The sequence below is a fragment of the Gossypium hirsutum genome, chromosome A11, assembly GCF_007990345.1.
Source record: "Gossypium hirsutum isolate 1008001.06 chromosome A11, Gossypium_hirsutum_v2.1, whole genome shotgun sequence".
Lineage (NCBI taxonomy): Eukaryota > Viridiplantae > Streptophyta > Magnoliopsida > Malvales > Malvaceae > Gossypium > Gossypium hirsutum.
In genome coordinates, this window is record NC_053434.1 from 102,654,022 (window position 1) to 102,672,304 (window position 18,283).

The 18,283-nt window shown below is 38.9% G+C and overlaps 1 pseudogene; it reads left to right on the top strand.

The window, feature by feature from the left end:
• Positions 1 to 521: 521 nt before the first annotated feature.
• LOC107905105 (germin-like protein subfamily 1 member 14) lies at positions 522 to 16,490 on the top strand (annotated as a pseudogene).
• The last annotated feature ends 1,793 nt before the right edge of the window (positions 16,491 to 18,283 follow it).

Genomic DNA, 18,283 nt, shown 5'->3' on the forward strand with positions numbered 1-18,283 from the left:
AAATAGTATCTAATATAAAATTAGAACCGTAAACCAGGATATATCACGTCAAATCATCAAGAATAAATAAATAACAGAACTAGATGTAGAAGCGTAACCGAATCTATGGATTCCTTAAAACTTTCTGGATCTTGGGGATTTGATCTTCCAAATTAGCACACAAGAAATTCAATGAATATCTGCTCTCTCTTTCTTAATGATGGGATATTAGAAAAGATATCTTGTGTTTAATTTGGGGACCATAACCCTAATATTTATAGCCCTGGTATATTAGTTCTAATCAAATTCTAATTAGCCCATCATTAATTAGAATTTGATTAGAAGAGTATCTACACATATTTGACCCATACTTTATTTCATAATTAAAAGCCCAATAAAATTCTAACCAAATGAGATCACTTTTAATTTGGGCTAACCTATCATGATAGTAAATAATAACATGTAATTATCCTTATTATATATGTGATGTCCGAATTTTCCAACATTGGTAGCATACATTTCGTGCTTGCACATCAATTATGATGAAACGACTTCAACTTTTCATTGCAGCTTTTGCCATCTTGGCCTTCAATCCCTTATTAGCCTTAGCTTCTGATCACATCCCCCTGCAAGATTTTTGTGTAGCAATCAATGACACCAAGAATGGTGGTATGCTATTTTTCTTAGTACTCTCTTGTTGACTAGTATATTTAAGTCCATAATTATGCAAGATGCTAGAGCCTTTTATCTGAAGTAACAATTTCTTCATAAGAATTCATACTTTTGCATGGATTCATATTGACTAACCTTACTTTATTTCAAGCGGTGTTTGTAAATGGAAAGTTCTGCAAGGACCCAAAGCTTGCCAATGCAGAAGACTTCTTCTATTTAGGGCTTAATATCCCTAGAAACACCTCAAATTCGATTGGATCAACTGTGACTCTTGTCAATGTGGCACAAATATCGGGACTTAACACTCTCGGCATATCTCTAGCCCGAGTTGACTATGCTCCATATGGTGGCCTAAACCCTCCTCACACGCACCCTCGTGCAACGGAGATCCTTGTGGTTTTGGAAGGCACACTTTATGTCGGTTTCGTTACATCCAACAAAGATAACCGCCTCATCACCAAAGTCCTAAACCCTAAGTGATGTGTTTGTTTTCCCTGTCGGTCTCATCCACTTCCAATTCAATATCGGGAATACCAAATCAGTTGCATTTGCTGGTCTCAGCAGCCAAAATCCAAGAGTTATCATAATTGCGAATGCAGTATTTGGCTCTAACCCTCCCTGTAACGCCCCAAAAATTGGGCTTAGAAGGGTTGGACTTTGAGTCTGGGATTCGGATAGAAGAAAACCTGAATATTGAGAAGTTTTAAATATTACTAGTGTTTAAAAATATATATATATATTGATAAAATATTTATGTTATTACTAATATTTTAATTTTTATGAAAATTATTATCATTATAATTATTAGATACAAATATATTTATAAAATTATTGTTGTTAATTTAGTGTTTAAATTAAATTATTATTAGAAAATTTTACTGTATCTATTTTTATTGATTTATGGAAATTATAATTATTATTAGGAAAGAATATATATATATTATCGTATTTGAAATTTTCATTATTATGGTTATTATTATTATTTTAGTTTTTAAATAAATTTAGAAGTATTTAAAGTATGGGAAAAATTCGATCCAAGACTCTAGCAAAAATAATTATTTTTGTTTCTTTAGGGGATCTGGGCATTAAGGTTTATTGACAAGTTGGGCTAAAATGGGACATAAGGAGGAGTCAGGTCTAGTGGTTAAGCGTATTTAGCACTAGGAAAGGAGCAGGGGTTCGATTTCCTGCGTTTGCAACTGTGGGTTTTTATTTTAGAAAAACCAAGGGCTGTCGCAGGTAAGCCTTATTAACTGTTCAGGCTAATTCATGTCAGAAGCAAGTATCTGGCCCAGTGGCAAAGCACGCTAAGAGGGCGTAGGAAGTGCCTAGGTTCAAGGCACGGCGTGCGCAAATTGGGTTTTTTTTAGTATACGGGTTGCGGTTGGAATAGGCATTAAAGGAAGTTACGAATGAAGTTAACACAAGGAGAGCCTGTGGCGCATTGACAAGCAACGTATGTGTGTGTTAAAGAGGTTGAAGGTTCGAGATGTACAGCAGGCAAAAATTTTCTTTTTATTTCGCAAGTAACCGGAGCTTCAGCAGGTTTATAATTAATTGTAACCATATATTACTAAAGGAGAAGCGTGGTGCAGTGGCCAGCAGCTCAGGTTAGGGCGCATGGGCAGACGAGGTCTGGAGTTCGAGCCTCATATCGCGCAGGATTTACTGGGTTTTTGCTGCACGCATGGGGAAGGAGTTGGAGTCTGACGAGGACTCCTAGCAGCGTGCTGAAGCGGTGCAAGCACGTGGATAAGGCTGCTCTGATCGGTTGGGAGTTTGAATGAAATTCAAACTCCAAACTTGGCCAAAAATCAAGGAGCAAATTAGAGAATTGAAATTTAAAAAGAATTCCTATGCCGAAATGCACTCATTCGGCCATAGCTAAAGAGTGCCGAATATTTTAGGCCTTTAGGATTTATTTTTTTTTCCTTCTTCTCTCTTCTTTCTCCTCTTGCCAATTCTCATCCTATCTTTTTGCCGAACCTAAATCCTTCATATTTTTCTTCTTCTTTTCTCTCATAAATCCTCAAAAAAACTGGTTAGCTGAATTTCCATTGAAGCCAAACCTCGTATCTTTTCTTTCAAAATCGAAATCTTACTACTTTGAGGTACTGCAAAAGCCGAACCTTTGGTTGAGTATTTTCCCTTCTTGTGCGGTAGTTGGATCTACAATCGATTGGGAGTACTGTCATAACGATATAGGTAAACGCTCGAATCTTTCTTTTGTTATTCATGAATTAAGGTAAAAGCCGAAAAACCCCTATATGCAAAGGGTGCCTGTTGGTTGTACTCAAAGGGTTTGGTGGTGATATCTGATTTGTTTTCCTATAGTGTGGGTTAAAGGTTACTAATCGAGGGCTTGGATATTTGGAACGACCAGAGTTAGATCTAGTCCATTTTTTCGGCAAAGGTAAGAACACTAGTGCCTAAAGTGTTAATGGTCGATTTTTAGTAAGGAGTTTTGCAGATAAGTTGCTATGGATTCATAGTTAACGTATTAGTAATTGATTGTAGGCAGTTCGTGTGTGGAACTCGTCAGCGTTTCGTCACAAACAGGTGTGTAAACGACACCCACTCATAGACTAGATCGGTAAAAGCCGAAAAGCCGAAAAGCCGGCATTTATGAACTTGCGAGCGTGCGAGCGCTTGTGAGGTGGTTTGGTTGTTAATTTTGATAATCGCAAGCAGTATGATTGCAGAGTGCGTAATTTCGTGCACTTCGATATATTTGGGCTTAATGGGCCGAAAACAGGTTAGTGGGCCAACGGGCCCAATTCGGTAAAAACGCTCGGTAAGTGCTTCTGTTAATGTGTTAATGGTTAGAATATGTATGTAAACCCTAAAATATTTAAATTACTAGAATACACTTAAGTAGGAAAATTATCGTTTTACCCCTAGGTGCAAAATGACCGTCATACCCCTGGGGTTAATTTTGACTGAAATGCATGATATTCTGATTATGTTTGTTGTATGCCATGACATGTATATCTGTTGCATGGGGTTGGGCTTTGTTATGGAGGAAGAACCCGTTCTGGTGGTTGTGCCACATATTCTGATATAAGCAGCTTTGCTGCGGATTATAGTTAGTGCCGCAATCGGTGCTAACACTGTAAGTGTAGGGATAGCGTGGGTGATTTATTCCCCACAGGAAGTGTAGGGATGGACGGAGGCAAGTGCAGGGTTGGATGAGGTTATCATGCATTAATCATATGAGATTATTTTGTTATGGGCCAACTGTATTGAAATAGGCCCAACTGTGTTAATATGGGCAAGGCCCAATATATCTCGACTTGTAATAGGGCTACGACCCAGATTGATACTAATATGGGCTAGGCCCAATATACTCTGATACTGTAAGTGTGACAGCCCAAAATTGACCCTAGTCGGGAAGTGGTTTCAGGACCGCTAAACCGAGTCGTAAAAATAATTAACCGTCATAATTGATGCTCATTATATGTACATGTGCATGTGTGAAAATTTCGTGTTTGAATTTTGTTAATTGTAAGTGAATTTCATCAAATAGGACTTATGTGAGAAAATTTTAAAATGTGATAGGTCAATGCGTAAGGACCTATTAGTGCATGTGGAAAAAGGGGGGACTTGCATGTCAAATTCCCCCCCTAATGAGTAGTGGCCGGCCATGACAAGCATGGTAGACCAAGTGTGATGGGCAAGACATGTCATAGACATGTTGTGTTAGTGCATCATGAGTGGAAACATGTCACAAACATGTTATGTTAGTGAGGTATGTTAGGAAAAATAAAATAAGGAGCATGGGCATAAAATAATGAAAGGGAATATGATGGAAACAAAAAAAAAATGTGTGTGGTTGTCTTCCCCCCCCCCATTGCCGTGAGTTAAAGAAAAGAAAGGAGAAAATTTTGTTCATCCTTTTTCATCTTCATTTGGCCGAAAATTCTAAGGAAGGAGGAAGGAGTTCTTGCTTCATGTTTGATTTGGAAGAGGATTAGGAGGAGGTTTGGCCATACTTATATCTAGATTAAGGTATGTTTGAGGTTGTGCCATGAGATTCATGCATGTTTTTAGTTGCTAGCTTGAGTTCTAATTAGCCCATGGTTCAAATCCTTGCTATGTCATGGGGATGATATTCGGCCTAGGTGGATTTTGTGTTAATGCCATTGCATGCTAAATATGAAGCTTGTTAATGATGCATGTGATGGTGGATTGATGATTCTTGAATCTCCTTTTTAGCATTTTTAAGTGAGCACATATGTGCATTGGTTGCTAGATGGGTAAGAATCGGCTAGCAAGTTGTGTGCTAAGGCCGAATATAACTTTTGTATGTTAATGAGCAATGCATGTGTTAAATTGATGGAAAGGGAGAGGATGCTTTACTAGTGTATATATGTGTGTATTAGCCAAGTTTTGAACTTGAAACAAGATGATATTTATAATCAATACAAGTAACCATACTTGTAGGAAGTATTAAGCATATAATCGGCCCCAACATAGACATGCATATTCGGCCATAGGAAGAAGATTTGGTGTTGCATGTATTCGGTTGGAGGCAAGCATATTGATGCTTTTGTCTTGGCTTAGAAAATTCGGCCAAGGGGGAAAATTAGCTAAAATGTTGAGTTTGATTCATGATTCCGTACATATGTGACTTTAATGTCTAATGTATAAATATGGGCTAAGTGCCTTGTGTTCCTCTTTTCGATGCTCAAATGATTAAATCAATTTATTTGTTTAATTAAGCTCAAGAGCAAAGGGGAACTAAATCCGATAAAGGGAAGGAAAAAGTGGTCGAATAGCCATCGGAATCGTTCGGCAACATCCGAGGTAAGTTCTTGAGTAAAAGAGCTTAAATTAAGATTTGATTAGATCATGTTTTAAGCAAATCAAAATCATGCTCTTTGTGTGTGGCTATTGAGCCGAAATTACAAGAATGATAAGTGTCTTGTGTTTGAGTTTTGCTAACGAAAATGAAATATGAATGTGCCATGATTTATTGTTAAATGTGCATGGTTATTTGAATGATGTCCGGGCTAAGTCCCGAAGGCTTTGTGCTAAGTGACCATATCCGGACTAAGATCCGAAGGCATTTGTGCGAGATACTAATTCCGGGCTAAGCCCGAAGGCATTGGTGCGAGTTACTAAATCCGGGTTAAGTCCCGAAGGCATTTGTGCGAGTTACTAAATCCGGGTTAATTCCCGAAGGCATTTGTGCGAGTTACTATAACCGGGCTATGTCCCGAAGGCATTTGAACGAGGAGCTATATCCGGTTAAATTCCGAAGGTACGTGATTTGGGAATGAATGATCTTGCTGTAAAAATTTCAGTTAATACTCTAGAAACATCCCAACATTGAGGTATGTTTCGTATGTGCTTGAATTTAGTTGAGCCCTTACAAATAAGTATTCGCTCAGTTGATAAACGAGCTACCGGCCTTTGGCTAAGTTGATCTTTTGTGTATGTACATAAGGGTTGGTAATGTGAAGCAAGTATGATATCGAAAATTTGTGCATATGAAATTATCCGTTTAGCTATATGAATGCTATACTTTTGTTGTGCTGGAATTCCTTGCTCAAAACTTACTAAGCATAAATTGCTTACTCCGTTTCATTGCTCCTATGTTTTATAGATTTGGTTCTCCAGCTATCGGACTCGGGATCTTGATGTCAAAGTCGCCCACACTATCAAAGCCCCCTTTTGGTACAATTTTGGTTGAACTTCGAAATGGCATGTATAGGACTACCCGTTTGTTGTGGGTCATGGACCCTTTGGACTTGTATAATTTTGGTTAGCCATGCGAAAATGGCTTATATATGTTTGAGTATAATGTTATAATCATTTGGTGTGGATATGCTTGACAAGGATTGGCCATGGGAATGGTTAATCACTATCATAAATTGTGCTATTTATGCTAAAAGGGCTAGTTGAATCATGGAAACTATGAAATAGGTAAAGTCTACCTTAAAGGCAGATGCTGACAGCAGCAGTGATGTAGATTTGGAAAATCACTAAAAATAGCAGGAATGGAATTAAATAGTGAATAAATTATGTGAACCAACCTTGATGAATCTATTTTCATAGGAAAGTAACGAAACGATCATATGGAGAGTATGTTGAGAGATATTCAGGTTCTCGTGAGACAGGTCCAGAACGGTTTCTGGATTCCCTGTTCCGACTTTGGAAATTCATTATAAATTAACCAGAGATAATTAGAAGTCATGCCATATATGTATAGATTCCTCTCTGAGTCTAGTTTCTATATAAACAAACGGCATCAGTATTGAAGCTCTGTGCAGGGAGATATCCAAGTCGTATTGCGCAAAGGTCAGTGTAGTCGATCCCTGTAACATGGGCGACTTTGACTAATAAACTGTACTAATTGGCCCGACCAAAAATTCTAGAAAAAATTATGTAGATGAGAGTATGAGTCTAGTTTCAGGGAAAAATCACGAAACTGATTTTCGAGTTGTGAAACTCAAGATATGATTTTTAAAGCGACTAGTACGCAGATTGGCAGTGTATGGGAAATATTTTTATAAGGGGTTTAAAGTCTGTTAACACCTCGTGTTCGACTCCGGTGTCGGTCTCGGGTTCGGGGGGTTACATTTGATTGGTATCAGAGCTACGGTTTAGTCGATTCTAGGACTACCGTAATGCGTTGGGTCTAGCTATACATGCCATTTTATGTGATTATTTGATAGTGTGGTGATTTCTGACATTTGCAAATGTGTTTATTTATAGTAATGGATCCCGATCCCGACCGAGCGGTAGCTGATGATCTTGAGAGTGTAGCGCCTGCTCCCGCACAAGGGACAGCGCCGACGGACTCTCAACCTAATGCTAGTAACCCGAACGATGAAGCTAGACAAGCTTTCTATAGCGTGATGAACGATTGGTTCAACCAATACATTCGAACTAATACGGCTGTTCCACAACCTCCATTCCCGACAAATACCACCCCCGCACCTACAATACCTCCGGTAACTGACCAAATAAGGTCAAATAAGCCCCCAGTTGACAGAATCCGAACACATTTGCAAATGTGTTTATTTATAGTAATGGATCCCGATCCCGACCGAGCGGTAGCTGATGATCTTGAGAGTGTAGCGCCTGCTCCCGCACAAGGGACAGCGCCGGCGGACTCTCAACCTAATGCTAGTAACCCGAACGATGAAGCTAGACAAGCTTTCTATAGCGTGATGAATGATTGGTTCAACCAATACATTCGAACTAATACGGCTGTTCCACAACCTCCATTCCCGACAAATACCACCCCCGCACCTACAATACCTCCGGTAACTGACCAAATAAGGTCAAATAAGCCCCCAGTTGACAGAATCCGAAAACATGGGGCTACTGAATTTAAGGCTACGGATAGCGACGATGCCGAGCAAGCTGAATTTTGGTTGGACAACACTATCCGGGTACTCGATGAGCTATCTTGTACACCCGATGAATGCCTAAAGTGTACTATCTCCTTGCTACACGATTCTGCCTACTATTAGTGGAGTACTCTGACTTCTGTTGTGCCCCGAGAGCAAGTAACTTGGGAGTTTTTCCAAACTGAGTTTTGGAAAAAGTATATCAGTCAGAGATTTTTTGATCAAAAACAGAAGGAATTTCTTGAGCTTAAGCAAGGTTCTATGTCAGTTACTGATTACGAGCGAAAATTTGTTAGACTTAGTAGATACGCTCGGGAATGTGTTTCGTCCGAGGCTATTATGTGTAAACGCTTCGAGGATGGGCTGAATGAAGATATAAAAATGTTCGTTGGCATTCTTGAAATACGAGAGTTCGTAGTACTTGTCGAGCGAGCTTGTAAAGCCGAAGAGCTTAGAAAAGAAAAACAAAAAGTTGATGAGGGAACTGGAGAGTTTCGTAAATGATCCTCGGGAAAGTCTATTCAACAGGCATCGAAGAAATTTCGAGATGATGCGGGCCAGTTTAGAGGCACTTCGGGCCTTTTTAGACGAGATCGTGATCGACCCCTTGTGGGTACACGAGGCACTTCGGTCGCCAGTGTTGGGAATGAACGTCGAGGCAGAACGAAATGTCGATATTGCGGTAAATGGCATTCGGGGAGTTGTAGATTCCCTGACCACTCCTGTTACAAGTGCGGATCAGTTGACCACTTCATTAAAGATTGCCCGAGGTTGTCTGAACAGAATGTAAATCAGAGTGGGAAACCGGGTGCTACCACTGCTCGAGGTAGACCATCTGGAAATACGGGCAATGCTGGTGGTGGTCAGAGAGGATCTAGAGATGCTACGACCAGATCCGAGGCTCGTGCGCCTGCTAGAGCTTATGCTATACGTGCCCGCGAGGATGCTTCTTCGCCTGATGTTATTACCGGTACTTTTACTCTCTTTGATACTAATGTAATTGCTTTGATTGACCCCGGTTCTACTCATTCTTACATATGTGAAACCTTAGCATCCAGTAAGACTTTACCTATTGAGTCTACTGAGTTCGTAATTCGGGTGTCAAATCCCTTGGGTCGTTACGTGCTTGTCGACAAAGTGTGTAAGAAATGTCCCCTAGAAATTCGAGGTTCCTGTTTTCCGGCGGACTTGATGCTTTTGCCGTTTGATGAATTTGATGTTATTCTTGGTTTGGATTGGTTGACCGTGCATGATGCGGTTGTGAATTGCAAAAGCAAGACTATTGATTTGAGGTGCGCAAATAACGAAGTAATCCGAGTTGAGTCTACGGACTTGGAGGGGATGCCAGCTGTAATATCAGCAATGTTGGCCCAGAAATATGTAAGAAAAGGGTGCAAAGCATACCTTGCGTATGTACTTGATGACAAAGAATTAGAAAAGAAACCTGAATCTGTGCCGGTGGTTTGTGAATACCCGGATGTTTTTCCTGAAGAATTACTGGGTTTACCACCTGTTCGGGAGGTAGAGTTTGGTATTGAGCTTGTACTTGGGACTACGCCGATTTCGATAGCTCCGTATCGTATGGCACCAACCGAGTTAAAAGAGTTGAAAGCTCAGTTGCAAGAATTGACGGATAGAGGTTTTGCTCGACCAAGTTTCTCACCTTGGGGTGCACCAATATTGTTCGTGAAAAAGAAGGACGGAACCATGAGGTTGTGCATTGACTATCGTCAACTGAATAAAGTGACGATAAAGAACAAATATCTGTTACCGCGTATCGATGATTTGTTCGACCAACTGAAGGGAGCCTCAATGTTCTCAAAAATAGATTTGAGATCAGGCTATTATCAGTTGCGAATTCGAGAATCGGACATACCCAAAACTGCCTTCAGGACGAGATATGGTCACTACGAGTTCTTAGTGATGCCGTTTGGGCTCACTAATGCCCCTGCGGTATTTATGGATTTGATGAATCGGATCTTCAGACCATATTTGGATCGGTTCGTAGTTGTGTTCATTGATGACATCTTGGTCTATTCAAGAGATGAGACCGAACATGCTGAGCATTTGAGGCTAGTGTTGCAAATTTTGCGGGATAAGCAGTTATATGCTAAGTTCAGTAAGTGTGAGTTCTGGTTAAGAGAGGTTAGCTTCTTGGGTCATGTAGTATCCGCATCGGGTATTCGAGTTGACCCAAACAAAATTTCAGCCATACTTAACTGGAAACCTCCGAGAAATATTACTGAGGTTCGGAGCTTTTTGGGGCTCGCCGGTTATTACCGACGATTTGTCAAAGGTTTCTCGATGATAGCCACACCAATGACGAAGCTACTTCAAAAGGATGTTAAGTTCGAATGGACGGAGAAATGTCAGAAAAGTTTCGATCAACTGAAAACTCATTTGACTGAAGCTCCAATTTTAGTGCAACCCGAATCAGGCAAAGAGTTTGTCATTTATAGTGACGCATCCCTACTTGGGTTGGGTTGCGTATTGATGCAAGAAGGTCGAGTTGTGGCCTATGCATCGAGACAATTGAAGCCACACGAGAGAAATTATCCGACCCATGATCTCGAACTAGCTGCCATCGTATTTTCTTTGAAAATATGGCGACATTATTTGTTTGGTGAGAAGTGCCATGTATTTTCGGATCACAAAAGTCTCAAATATTTGATGACTCAGTGAGACTTGAATCTGCGACAAAGACGTTGGCTTGAGTTGTTGAAAGATTACGAGCTTGTCATTGATTACCACCCGGGAAAGGCTAATATGGTTGCGGACGCCTTAAGCCGGAAATCATTGTTTGCTTTACGAGCGATGAATGTGCACTTGTCTGTTCTACCCGACAATGTGTTAGTAGCTGAATTAAAAGCCAAACCATTATTGATTCATCAAATTCGTGAAGCTCAGAAAGTTGATGATGAATTGGTTGCAAAACGGGCTGAGTGTGTTCCGAACAAGGAATCGGAGTTTCAAATTGATGATGATGATTTTTTGAGGTTCAGAAGTCGTTTGTGTGTTCCAAGGAATTAAGAACTCATTTCGATGATTCTGAACGAAGCCCATTGTAGCTGAATGTCAATTCACCCGGGGAGTACGAAAATGTACAACGATTTGAAACGTCAATTTTGGTGGCATGGTATGAAACGAGACATCTCCGACTTTGTTTCGAGATGTTTAATATGTCAACAAGTGAAAGCGGAACATCAAGTGCCTTCAGGATTACTTCAGCCGATCATGATACCCGAGTGGAAATGGGATCGAGTCACAATGGACTTTGTGTCCGGACTGCCATTGTCAGCAAGTAAGAAGGATGCGATTTGGGTTGTTGTTGATAGACTGACTAAGTCGGCTCACTTTATCCCCGTGCGTACGGATTTTTCATTGGATAAACTAGCTGAATTGTATGTTTCTCAAATTGTGAGATTACACGGGGTACCTATTTCTATCGTGTCGGATAGAGATCCGAGATTCACCTCACGATTTTGGAAGAAATTGCAAGAAGCTTTGGGTACCAAGCTGCATTTTAGCACTGCTTTTCACCCCCAAACCGATGGTCAATCCGAGCGGATAATTCAGATACTTGAGGATATGTTGAGATGTTGCATCCTCGAGTTCAGTAGTTCATGGGAACGGTATTTACCTTTGATTGAATTCGCTTACAACAATAGTTTTCAATCAAGTATTAAGATGGCACCTTACGAGGCTTTGTACGGTCGTAAATGCCGTACACCATTGTTTTGGACCGAGCTCGGTGAAAGTAAAATTTTCGGAGTTGATTTGATTAAAGATGCCGAACAGAAAGTAAAGGTAATCCGTGAAAGTCTGAAGGTAGCCACAGATCGTCAGAAATCGTATGCGGATTTGAAACGAAAGGACATTGAATATCAGGTGGGAGATAAAGTGTTCCTTAAAGTTTCGCCTTGGAAAAAGGTACTCAGGTTAGGCCGTAAGGGCAAGTTGAGCCCGAGATTCATTGTGCCGTACGAAATCTCTGAACGAGTTGGTCCGGTTGCGTATAGATTGATTTTGCCCCCTGAGCTTGAAAAGATTCACGACGTCTTTCATGTTTCGATGCTTTGACGCTATCGATCTGATCTATCGCACATAATTAGCCCATCAGAGGTTGAAATTCAAGCCGATATGAGTTATGAAGAAAAACCGATGCGTATCCTAGCTCGTGAAGTGAAGGAGTTGCCAAACAAAAGGGTTTCGTTAGTGAAGGTGTTATGGCTCAAACACGGGATCGAGGAAGCTACTTGGGAAACCGAGAGATCGATGAAAGAACGATACCCAAACCTATTTACCGGTAAGCTTTTCGGGGACAAAAATTTCTTAAGTGGGGGAGAGTTGTGACAGCCCAAAATTGACCCTAGTCGGGAAGTGGTTTCGGGACCGCTAAACCGAGTCGTAAAAATAATTAACCGTCATAATTGATGCTCATTATATGTACATGTGCATGTGTGAAAATTTCGTGTTTGAATTTTGTTAATTGTAAGTGAATTTCATCAAATAGGACTTATGTGAGAAAATTTTAAAATGTGATAGGTCAATGCGTAAGGACCTATTAGTGCATGTGGAAAAAGGGGGGACTTGCATGTCAAATTCCCCCCCTAATGAGTAGTGGCCGGCCATGACAAGCATGGTAGACCAAGTGTGATGGGCAAGACATGTCATAGACATGTTGTGTTAGTGCATCATGAGTGGAAACATGTCACAAACATGTTATGTTAGTGAGGTATGTTAGGAAAAATAAAATAAGGAGCATGGGCATAAAATAATGAAAGGGAATATGATGGAAACAAAAAAAAAATGTGTGTGGCTGTCTTCCCCCCCCATTGCCGTGAGTTAAAGAAAAGAAAGGAGAAAATTTTGTTCATCCTTTTTCATCTTCATTTGGCCTAAAATTCTAAGGAAGGAGGAAGGAGTTCTTGCTTCATGTTTGATTTGGAAGAGGATTAGGAGGAGGTTTGGCCATACTTATATCTAGATTAAGGTATGTTTGAGGTTGTGCCATGAGATTCATGCATATTTTTAGTTGCTAGCTTGAGTTCTAATTAGCCTATGGTTCAAATCCTTGCTATGTCATGGGGATGATATTCGGCCTAGGTGGATTTTGTGTTAATGCCATTGCATGCTAAATATGAAGCTTGTTAATGATGCATGTGATGGTGGATTGATGATTCTTGAATCTCCTTTTTAGCATTTTTAAGTGAGCACATATGTGCATTGGTTGCTAGATGGGTAAGAATCGGCTAGCAAGTTGTGTGCTAAGGCCGAATATAACTTTTGTATGTTAATGAGCAATGCATGTGTTAAATTGATGGAAAGGGAGAGGATGCTTTACTAGTGTATATATGTGTGTATTAGCCAAGTTTTGAACTTGAAACAAGATGATATTTATAATCAATACAAGTAACCATACTTGTAGGAAGTATTAAGCATATAATCGGCCCCAACATAGACATGCATATTCGGCCATAGGAAGAAGATTTGGTGTTGCATGTATTCGGTTGGAGGCAAGCATATTGATGCTTTTGTCTTGGCTTAGAAAATTCGGCCAAGGGGGAAAATTAGCTAAAATGTTGAGTTTGATTCATGATTCTGTACATATGTGACTTTAATGTCTAATGTATAAATATGGGCTAAGTGCCTTGTGTTCCTCTTTTCGATGCTCAAATGATTAAATCAATTTATTTGTTTAATTAAGCTCAAGAGCAAAGGGGAACTAAATCCGATAAAGGGAAGGAAAAAGTGGTCGAATAGCCATCGGAATCGTTCGACAACATCCGAGGTAAGTTCTTGAGTAAAAGAGCTTAAATTAAGATTTGATTAGATCATGTTTTAAGCAAATCAAAATCATGCTCTTTGTGTGTGGCTATTGAGCCGAAATTACAAGAATGATAAGTGTCTTGTGTTTGAGTTTTGCTAACGAAAATGAAATACGAATGTGCCATGATTTATTGTTAAATGTGCATGGTTATTTGAATGATGTCTGGGCTAAGTCCCGAAGGCTTTGTGCTAAGTGACCATATCCGGACTAAGATCCGAAGGCATTTGTGCGAGATACTAATTCCGGGCTAAGCCCGAAGGCATTGGTGCGAGTTACTAAATTCGGGTTAAGTCCCGAAGGCATTTGTGTGAGTTACTATAACCGGGCTATGTCCCGAAGGCATTTGAACGAGGAGCTATATCCGGTTAAATTCCGAAGGTACGTGATTTGGGAATGAATGATCTTGCTGTAAAAATTTCAGTTAATACTCTAGAAACATCCCAACATTGAGGTATGTTTCGTATGTGCTTGAATTTAGTTGAGCCCTTACAAATAAGTATTCGCTCAGTTGATAAACGAGCTACCGGCCTTTGGCTAAGTTGATCTTTTGTGTATGTACATAAGGGTTGGTAATGTGAAGCAAGTATGATATCGAAAATTTGTGCATATGAAATTATCCGTTTAGCTATATGAATGCTATACTTTTGTTGTGCTGGAATTCCTTGCTCAAAACTTACTAAGCATAAATTGCTTACTCCGTTTCATTGCTCCTCTATTTTATAGATTTGGTTCTCCAGCTATCGGACTCGGGATCTTGAAGTCAAAGTCGCCCACACTATCAAAGCCCCCTTTTGGTACAATTTTGGTTGAACATCGAAATGGCATGTATAGGACTACCCGTTTGTTGTGGGTCATGGACCCTTTGGACTTGTATAATTTTGGTTAGCCATGCGAAAATGGCTTATATATGTTTGAGTATAATGTTATAATCATTTGGTGTGGATATGCTTGACAAGGATTGGCCATGGGAATGGTTAATCACTATCATAAATTGTGCTATTTATGCTAAAAGGGCTAGTTGAATCATGGAAACTATGAAATAGGTAAAGTCTACCTTAAAGGCAGATGCTGACAGCAGTAGTGATGTAGATTTGGAAAATCACTAAAAATAGCAGGAATGGAATTAAATAGTGAATAAATTATGTGAACCAACCTTGATGAATCTATTTTCATAGGAAAGTAACAAAATGATCATATGGACAGTATGTTGAGAGATATTCAGGTTCTCGTGAGACAGGGCCAGAACGGTTTCTGGATTCCCTGTTCCGACTTTGGAAATTCATTATAAATTAACCAGAGATAATTAGAAGTCATGCCATATATGTATAGATTCCTCTCTGAGTCTAGTTTCTATAGAAACAAACGGCATCAGTATTGAAGCTCTGTGCAGGGAGATATCCAAGTCGTATTGCGCAAAGGTCAGTGTAGTCGATCCCTGTAACATGGGAGACTTTGACTAATAAACTGTACTAATTGGCCTGACCAAAAATTCTAGAAAAAATTATGTATATGGGAATATGAGTCTAGTTTCAGGGAAAAATCACGAAACTGATTTTTGAGTTGTGAAACTCAAGATATGATTTTTAAAGCGACTAGTACGCAGATTGGCAGTGTATGGGAAATATTTTTTATAAGGGGTTTAAAGTTTGTTAACACCTCGTGTTCGACTCCGGTGTCGGTCTCGAGTTCGGGGTGTTACAGTAAGGGGCTATGGCCCAGATTGATACTGATATGGGCTAGGCCCAATATACTTTGATACTGTAAGGGGCTATGGCCCAGATTAATATTGATATGGGCTAAGGCTCAGTTAACACTGATTTCTGAATAGAGCTTAGGCCCAGTAAAGCTTGAACTGATTTGGGCTCTGGTTGGGTTAATTTACACACTGAGTTTCCCCAAACTCACCCCTTTATTTTCATCCACGCAGGTAATCCCCAACCATAGTGGGCTTGGAGCTGTGAGGGATTCGGAGTGGCCACACGTTTTGCAAATTCGATTTTTCTTCTGGTGAACTGGACATCCTTTTATTTACGTTTAAGGTTTTGGGTTTTTAAATGTAATAAGGCCGCTTTAATTATTTTAATTGTTTTAATATGTTTTTTTTCTAGAATAGATATAATATTATCTTAATCGCTGAAATTGGATAGCTTTAGGACGCGTTTTATAAAATTTACTTATTCTCAAAGTAACACGACAACAAGCAAAGCTTCCGCAATGAAAATGTTTTCCAAAATTAATCACTTTTCCTAAAAAGGACTTAATCAAATCAGTTTCCTAAAAATATACATGACGGTAAGGTGTGGCAATGGCAGTGTGCATGTCTAGGATTGGATCCGAAGGGAGCTTGGTACTTAAGCAGTCCGATGGACTCACCTCCTCTTTTTTCGGTTTCCTACCTGGTGCACAGCTTCCATTCACTTTAACCTATAACGAAAATTATCTTTTAAAACACTAAGTAAGTTTTTCTAGATCAACAATATAAAATGTTTTGAACGCTTCGATGTGACACGTCGGATCCGGCCATAACGTCTAGGCCGGGTTTGGGGTGTTACACTCCCATTAATCCTGATGTTCTCACTAAGGCCTTCCAGTTCGACAAGAATATTGTTACCTATCTCCAATCCAAATTTTGGTGGGACAACTACTAGTTCATTTAAATAAATGGGAATAAAATTTCTTCAATCATAAGAAGTTGTGATTATTTTGTTCTAAATAACGTGTGTTTTTATTATTAATGTGCCTGATCTGATGGTTATGGCATGGTTTCTAGTCTGCTAGTCTACTTGCAATGTTAAGAGCTAGTGACTTATTTCATGTTAAGTTTTTTCTGTCTTGCATTTTATATCAAGATTTGCTTTCGGTAGTTGCTAATTTTCTCGATAGCGATTATTTTAAATTGGTGTTACAACCTCCCACTTAACATATCATGTGGTGTTTTCGGTGTCAATACTTTCTTATAAGCTATCATATTAGGTCATTTTGTAAGTTATATTTTTAAAAAAATTATGTATACTTTATTACGAGAATTATGACTCATCATAGTATATTTATAATTAACTTCATCATTTTTCTACTAATTTTTTATTTATTAAAAAATTATACATTTTATAATTAACCAATTTTTACTCATTATTATTTATAATTATTATTCGAATCTTACATATCATATACATTAATTAAATTATACTAACAATAGCTGGAAAAAGTAGCCTTGGACATTTTCCCTAAGAATTTGGATTGGTTTGAATCTTAGGGCCATTATTGTTGGGGAAGTTTACGTGAAGATTAGCCCCAACCCAAGCAAAATTAGGCTCAAACCTTAAAATCAATTAAATTATTATATTTGTATGTCTCGTTATTGTATATCAAAAATTTTAGAGTAAATTATATCGTTAGTCAGTCTAAATAGGGCTCGTCTCTAATTTGGTCACCCCAATTTTTTTATTTTGTTAATTTAGTCACCGAAAAAAGAAATTTATCAAATTGGTCACTCCACTAATAAATGGTAATGGAAGACTTTCGGTGCATTTATATGAAAAAATTTTGAGTTACCAAAATAGGAATGACCCCTATTTAGAGTGATTAATAGGTAGTTTGCACAAATTTTAGCGTGACTAACGTGGAAATTCAACATTAAAATTTTGTTACCATTTAACGGTGGTGTTGAGGCAAATATTTGATGTCGTTGCAATTTGCCAATGGAAATTCCCACTTCCATCACCACTGCATCAAAGAAAGCAACTTGCCATATTTGAAAGTTGTCAATTTATTGAAACAAATTTTTAGGTTGTGTTATATTGTGGGATTATTCAAGTCATCAATGAATATCAATTCACTTGAAGAAACATATCCTAAGGATCAGATCGGATCGAGCGTACCAAATTTCGTGAATTAAGGATGTTAGATTGAGACAAAACTTGAAAAATTAGCTTCCAACAACCCAACTTACTTTGGTCATTATTATAATATTCTATTTAGCTATTTTAGTTGTTGTCAAAAAAGGATTGTGGTCAATCTTTGGTATGCTAGCAAGTCTCAAAAAGTCCTATATATTTGAGAGACTTGAAATGTACTAAGTATTTGAGAGATGTAACACCCCAATACTCGACTCGATCGTCGGGTCTGAGTTGTAAGGTCCTATATTCATTGTCAGAGCACTTACGATCAAATTACAAATTGTTAAGCATTCAAATATAACTAAAACATGTGTGTAACATGATACATCATCATTTTCGAATCTTGTACGAGTATATGAAAGCTCTTTTGTTAACCCAAGGTTGAAAAAGAACCTAATTGTAAGGATTCCAAAATTTTGGGTTGACATCACAATGCCAAGGATTCCTTGTCACGACACAAATCTCTGTTTGGTGCTTGTCATGACTTCAAAGCAAGGGTGTCACCACAAGAACCTTGCTTTGTTTCTCGTCGCGATGTCAGAAGT